We start from the raw sequence: 7505 nt of genomic DNA, 5'->3' as shown, positions 1-7505 counted from the left end.
AGTAAAATGGGTACATTTCTAGTGATCTATTTTGTTTGTTTGCAAACATGCTGTATTTATTTATTTAAACTTGTTAGATGAATGCTATATGTAATTGCAAGTTATGTATTGGCTGCATATTTTTATTTTTATTTTTTTGTTTTACATATCTTTGCTTCAATAAAAACTCTGGTGTCTTACTGTTAGGCTAATTATCTGATGCCAGTTAATTCTGGTTTCTTTCCATGGTTTTTAATTTATATTAATAACCATATCCTCTAGTAGTACTATGGGTATTTTAACAGACTGCTATTATGTGTTGTTCTTGCAATTTGGCGTCAGAAGTTGTCAGTCTGCATTGCAGCACTATTTTGAAACTAATTCAAAGAGGCATTATTCTGCGCTTCTTCACCACAGGCTAAAGGCCTGCTCGCATCTGGGAACTGCCCAGTGAGAGCTGCAGGCCAAATCTGGCATGAATTTATCCAAAGACTATCCTTACTGTTCACATTTCAATGCTGAATGGACTATTGAATTCCACTACCACCCCCAACCTCTCTCCTTCTTGAAGGTGGACTGTCTCCCATAAAGGAATTTGTAGATTTTTTTTTATTAACTTGTTAAAATCTTTGTAATGGATTGCAATTGGGTTTTTTCTTAGGTGTATGAAGATAATAGTATTCAATAGGGATAAAGATGCAAGAGACTGGTACATGCCAAAAAGAAGGAAGAAAATAAATAATTTCCATATCATATGATTTATGAATGGTAGACTAGTTTTCAGACATAAATGTGATCTAGCTTATTCACCCACAAGTTGACCCAATTTTAAGCCCACTATGGAGTAGACCAGAATGCTTTGGACATGTCTTAAGTAAGTCAGGCCTGTTTCTTTTGCAAAATTCCTTTGGGATATTTCACCAACATGGACATCTTTCCATCAACATGGCTATTGAAATTGTAGTCATAATCAAGTATTTGGTATCTAAACGTTCCCTGATTTCTTGCTGCAGATACATTCTGTCTTCTCTGGTTGGCAGGGAGATGTTAGAGGTCGGGGAAGTGTATTTAGGCTCCTCTTATTTCATCAGGGCCTCTGAGAGTTTTCTGCTCAGTAGTAAGAGTGCAGCTAGGAATTGCTGCTTAGTGAATTAATCATTTTCTTCCCTGACAGCTCTGCATACATTCATCACTGTTGTTTGTTCATCTCAATTTCAAGTTCTACTACTATTATGTCTCATAAAGATTGGTGTATATACTTTTTGACAAAATATTAAAACTTTCATGAAAGATTCTCTATAAGTCAAGTATTTACAGCAATAGCTTTGTTCTCCAAATACCTTTGGAAAATGAGACAAGGCTTGCTCCTGCTGTGTAACAAAACCCACCCCAGCACTCATTGGCTTGAAACAGTAACGATTGATTATTTCTCATGACTGTACATCAGCTAGGTGGTTCTTCTGGACACTTTGGAGTGATTAATTTACCCCAATCATTTAAATTTTAATTTACCCCTAATCATTTAAATGATTAAAACTTAAATGATTAGTGGTAAATTAATCGCTCCAAACCCTCAATAACACCTGTGTACTCCCAAAAGCTTGCTGTTCATGCTGTTTGTGAAAAAAGCAAAACAACTGGACAGGGACAGGAGATAGAATGAAAAACACCTGATCTCCTGGAAATTCACAGAAATCTTAAGAAGGGTTTATTTATGCAAATTTCATGCATAACATTAGGAAAGAAGGTTCAAGTCAGTTTTTGCTAAACTCTCAAACCAGAGGGGTCACCTCAGCTGATATTCAGGCTACAAATGAATTAGTACGTTATTTTATATTAATAGGTAATGAATATATTGTTAAAGTACAACTTTTCTGATTGTAACAGTAAAGTTTAAAGTACAAAATTGTATACAATTAATATTAGCATAAAAGAAAAAAGTGAAAATTACCTCTAATACCCTCACTCCCAAAAAGTTACCATTTGTAGTTTGTTATCTATGTTTTCAGGTTTTTCACCCCACTCCTTGAATCTCAGTCAGCTTTGTGAGCCACGAGATTCATATTGATAAATGATAAGGGTCAAGTTCCCAACCTAATCCTCAAAAAGCGTTGCACACTTCTACTCTCTCTTGAAACTTTTCTTTGTGAAATAAACAAGCTCAAGCCTTAGAGACCACATAAAAGATAAACCAGTTGTCCTAAACAAAGCCAGCAACTAACCAACTCCCACACAGGTAAGGAAGCTAGCCAAAGGCAAAGAGCTGCCTCCCCAAACCACAAATGTCTATAGACACATGAATGACCTGTCTTGTCCAGAAAAACCACCTAGCTGACCTACAGTCATGAGAAATAATAAATGGTTACTCTTTCAAGCCAATGAGTCTTGGGGTGGGTTTTGTTACACAGCTATAGCTAACTTATACATGCTATTTGTAGAAAAATTGAATTCAAAAAAGCTCAGATTACTTGCTCATGTAACATACTGTAATAAAAACAGAATTAAAACTTCATGACTTCTGTGTCCAAATAAAATGAGCATTTTTCCCAATATATATCTTTCTAAAGCAGTTTTTGTTGTTGTTGTTGTTGTTGTTGTTGTTGTTGTTGTTGTTGTTTTGAGGTGGAGTCTTGCTCCGTTGCCCAGGCTGGAGTGCAACGGCACAATCTCAGTTCACTGCAACCTCTGCCTCCTGGGTTCAAGCAATTGTCATGTCTCAGCCTCCCAAGTAGCTAGGATTACAGGCACCCTACCACCACACCTGGCTAATTTTTTGTATTTTTAGTAGAAACGGGATTTCTCCATGTTGCCCGGGCTGGTCTCAAATTCCTGAGCTCAGGCAATCCACCTGCTTCGGCCTCCCAAAGCACTAGGATTACAGGTGTGAGCCACCACGCCTGGCCCTAAAATAGTTTTTATGCATTCCTATTTTCTTAAGCTTAAAATACTGTAGTTAATTTACATTATACTTTTTCTGATATCCTCAATATAGGATATGATTCTTCATATATATTAAATGTATAGATGGCTTCTCTCTTCCATTTTTATGGTAATTTTTTTTTTCTGATAAGCCCAGATATTCCATTAGATTCTAGATGTTCTCTGAATAGTTTCATGTTAACTTGAACTCAGAATTTGTAAAGCAGTATTTATTACTTGCCTCCTCAAGTTAGATGCCTTTAAACAAACATATGTTAGGTTGGTGCAAAAATAATTACAAATATACACACACACGCACACTGCTTCTTGGATTATGTATCTTGCTCAAGAATAGCCCCAATCCTGTAGTCATGCATGATCAAAATTGTGAAACTATCATTAACTTATCCTTCTCCATCATAAACTGTCTGTTAATTTGGCGAAGAGTTCTTATAAGTGTCTCATATCGTCTTTCTTTGCACTTCATGACCACAGCTATACCTCTGATAGAAGTTTCTACCTGTATATTGATGCTTTCAAATTCCATCCATCATACTTCTAGTGAGAGAGACTGGTAAGCTAAAAGCTATAATAACCTCCACACTCCTTTGCAATTCTGGATACGGATTAGTTCTCTCTTTGAAGGATTTACATAGGGTTTGAAAAGCAAGGAAGTCATTACACACATTGGACCCCTGACTCCTTTTTTGGCTATTTCTATCTGCAAACAAGACTGTGGAAACTGAGCTTTGACAGCAGCAGCATTCTAGTGTCCATTCTCCACAGCTTACTGAGCATCTAGAGGCAGCTGCAGCTGCAACCATGGCCTCAGGAAGAGCAGCTTCCCTGCCAGACCCATCCTTTGGGATCTTGGGAGCTTCCCTCAAAGGTCAGCCTATGTCCCAGCCTTTGGCTCTTCCAGTGCTTTTGCAAATGCCTGATTTTCTGTATGAAATCCCATTCTCCTTCAAATGTCTAGAGTTATTTCTAAAATTTAAATAATATAATAAAAATTCATTCTGAAATATGGAACTTTGTCCCTATAAATGGAGAATATACATTCTATTCATCCCCTTGCCATTTATGGTTACTTTTCCCAGAGTGTAGCTATATCAGGATTAACTGAGTACTGGTGAGAATGCATTTTCCCACCCTTATTGAATTATAATTTCCAGAGAGGAACTAAACATATGCATTCCAACACCTCAGGGATTCTCAAGTACCCTAAAATATGAGAGTCTCGGTTTGCAATAATTGTGCAAGTGTTAGACTTTTAAAAACTCAATAAATAGAAACTGTACATGTTACATTTTCTGACCCATACAATTAAGTTAGATATTGTAACAAAGTATTACATCATAAGAAACCAGTAACTGAAAAATTTATGTATCCTACCCACTAAATTATCTCAAAGAGGAAAGCAGAATAAAATAACGGGTTCGTCAGAAAATAATATCTATGGGTCATTACATAACACGAGGTAATGAATGCAGTCAAAGATGCTTTCAGAAGGAAATTTGGAGACACATACATTTATGTTATTAAACAAGGAGGAAAAATGATGAAGTCAAATCAGAAGTTAGAAAAGGAATCATAAAATAAAGGCCAAGGAAACAGGGTGAAAAATAATCATAAAACTAAGGTAAGGTATCAATTAATTAAAATAAAGAAACAAAGTAGAATTGAAAAATAAATATAAGAATTGATTTATGAGGAAACTGTGGAGTCAGCATAAAAGTTTTTACATAAAAATAGAAAATAATATGTAAGAATTTTTTGAGATTTCAAAAATATAAAAATATTAAATTTTTTCTGAGAGTGTTTAAATCATCAAAATCATTTCAAAAACTTGTATGTATGTATGCATGCATGTGAACAGACAAAAGATACAGGAAGAAATAAAAAAAAATGATTAAAGTCCAAGTAAGATGGCCAGATGATTTTACAGATGCATTTCTTATAAATGAGCTTTTTCAGAGCATGAAAAAGATAGAAAGCTTCTCAATTCATTTTTAAAGACAATAAATTCAGTACATTAAAATCTAAAAGAGATAACACTAAAAAGAGAAAATTCCAGTGCATCTCAATTGTTAATATTAATAGAAAGCATTATTATATAAAATCCAGTTAAATAAACTACACCATAACATTGAAAAACAAAATAATTAACAAGTATTTAGATTATAAATATAAGGATGGTTTAATATAAAACAGTGTACTGATATTATTCATTCATAACACCAATTTGCTGAGGAAGAAAAATCAGGTGATTATTGTGATGGATTTTAAAACTTTCAAAATTCAATATAGTTTTTTATTAATGCAAGTTATTTTTATTATGTTTCAAATTTTCCTTCCATTTATTATTTTGTGTCAAATCACAGCAAAGCTCACATACATTAGTTTGAAGCATATATTTTAAGTTCAAATAACGGATTGGAATGTCTCACATCACTACTATTACTTTACATTATTTTAAAAGATTTTGGCAGTTCCACATTATTTTAAAAGTAGGCAATAACATTATTGAAGATAATATGAACAACTACCTAGCACCCCCCAAAAATAAAATAAAATATTCTTATACCTAGCATGAGAGATGAGTCAACAAAATCAATATGGAGGGTGTGACCATTCTTCACAAATATCCCATTCTCCTCTACTTCTTGGTGCATTGCTTCCTATCTCTCTTAATGTTTGTCCTGGCCATGTGACTACTGCTGGTCATAAATTTGAGAAGTGACTCATAAATGTTTTTAGGTCAAAGTGTTTTTGTTTACTTGTTTGTTTATTTGTTTGGTTGAGACAGAGTTTCACTCTGTCACCCAAGCTGGAGTTCAGTGGCATGATCTTGGCTCACTGCAACCTCCACCTCCCGGGTTCAAGCAATTCTCCTGCCTCAGCGTCCCAAGTAGCTGAGATTGCAGGGCACACCACCACACCCAGCTAACTTTCGTGGTAGAGACAGGGATTTTTAGTAGAGACAGGGTTTCACTGTGTTGGCCAGGCTATTCTCCAATTCCTGGCCTCGAGGGATCTGCCTCCCAAAGTGCTGGGATTACAGGTGTGAGCCACTGCGCCCAGCCTGTTTTTAGGCCAAAGTATTTTACTTGCTAATGCTCAACTCTCTAATCTGCCTTCCCTGGCTAAGGCAACTGTGAAAACATTTGCTGATATAAGGGTAACCAAGGTAGATGTAACCTAGGTCACTGAGCTAACGCGTGGTGGATAACTTCCTCAGAGGGTTCTCCAGACCTGCAGAGGGCTTTACATGATGAAGAAACAGATGCTTATTAAGTTAAACCACTATGATGTGGGGTTGTTACTGAAAAATAATCAATCCCAAATAATGCAACAAATATTAAAAAATGAAGGACTTTTCAAATAATAGATAACACAGTGGAAAAAATCTCAGGTATGTAATAATAAATCTTAAATATTTGAGCATTAACAAAAATAGTCACAACTACATTAAAAACAGAAAACTTCACTTAAAACCTAAGTGCTTAATAAATGGAAAGTTATATGAATCAACAAGAAGAGATGACAATATCCTAAACCTGTCTAGCTTTTCACAAGTTCATTGATAAATTTAATCATTTCTAGTTAAAGCTCCACAGTAATTTTTTTCTAAGCTTAACAAAATCATTATAGAATACATCTGAAGAAATAAAGCATTAAAAACAACTGAGAAATTTTTGAAAATGATGATGATGACTCAGACTATTAAATACTTGGAGAACGTTTTTATTGTACATGTGTATGACAAAAAAATATATACCCAAAATTTATGTTTAAAAGAAACTCTTATGATTCAATAATAAAAAGGCAACCCAGTTTAAAAGTGGATGAAAGATTTCAACAGACATTTCATAGAAGCACATAAAATGATAGTCAATATCGGTAGTCATCCAGAAAATACAAATTAAAACCGTAATAAGCTACCACTACTCAAACACTAGAACAGTTAAAATTCTTGCAATAGCAAGTGTTTGCAAGGATGTGGTACAAATGGAATTGGTATGTAAAATGATAAAAGCACTTGGAAAAGAGATGGCAGTAACTTAGAAAGTTAAGCATATATTCTCCATATAACCCTCCAATTACAGCAATTCCAATCTCAGGTATTTAACCAAAAGAAATGAAAATATATATGCACAAAAAGACTTGTACAAGAATGTTCATGGCAGCTCTAATGATGACAGCCAAAAATAACCCAAATGTTCATCAACAAGTAAATGGATAAACAGAACGTACTTCAACCATACAATGGAATACTTCTCAGCAGTTTAAAGAAATGGACTACTGACAAATGCAAAAACATGGATGAATCTCAAGACTATTATGTGGAGTCCAAGATACCAGACACAAAAGAACTTACAGCAAATTCCAGGAAGGTCCATAAAGGAAGTATTGGAGATGTTTGAAATGTTATGTATTTTGATTGTTTACATTAATTACAGTGCATCAAAACACTTAAAATGAATACATTTTATATGTAAATTTTACCTATAAAAAGTTGATTTTTCTAAAAATGAACCAACTGAGATGATCTTCACTGTCTTGATGTGCTATGATATATATTCAATAAATCTCCCTCCATTTTA

The sequence above is a fragment of the Rhinopithecus roxellana genome, chromosome 5 (assembly GCF_007565055.1).
Source record: "Rhinopithecus roxellana isolate Shanxi Qingling chromosome 5, ASM756505v1, whole genome shotgun sequence".
Taxonomy (NCBI): Eukaryota; Metazoa; Chordata; class Mammalia; order Primates; family Cercopithecidae; genus Rhinopithecus; species Rhinopithecus roxellana.
This window is presented reverse-complemented; position numbering follows the sequence as displayed.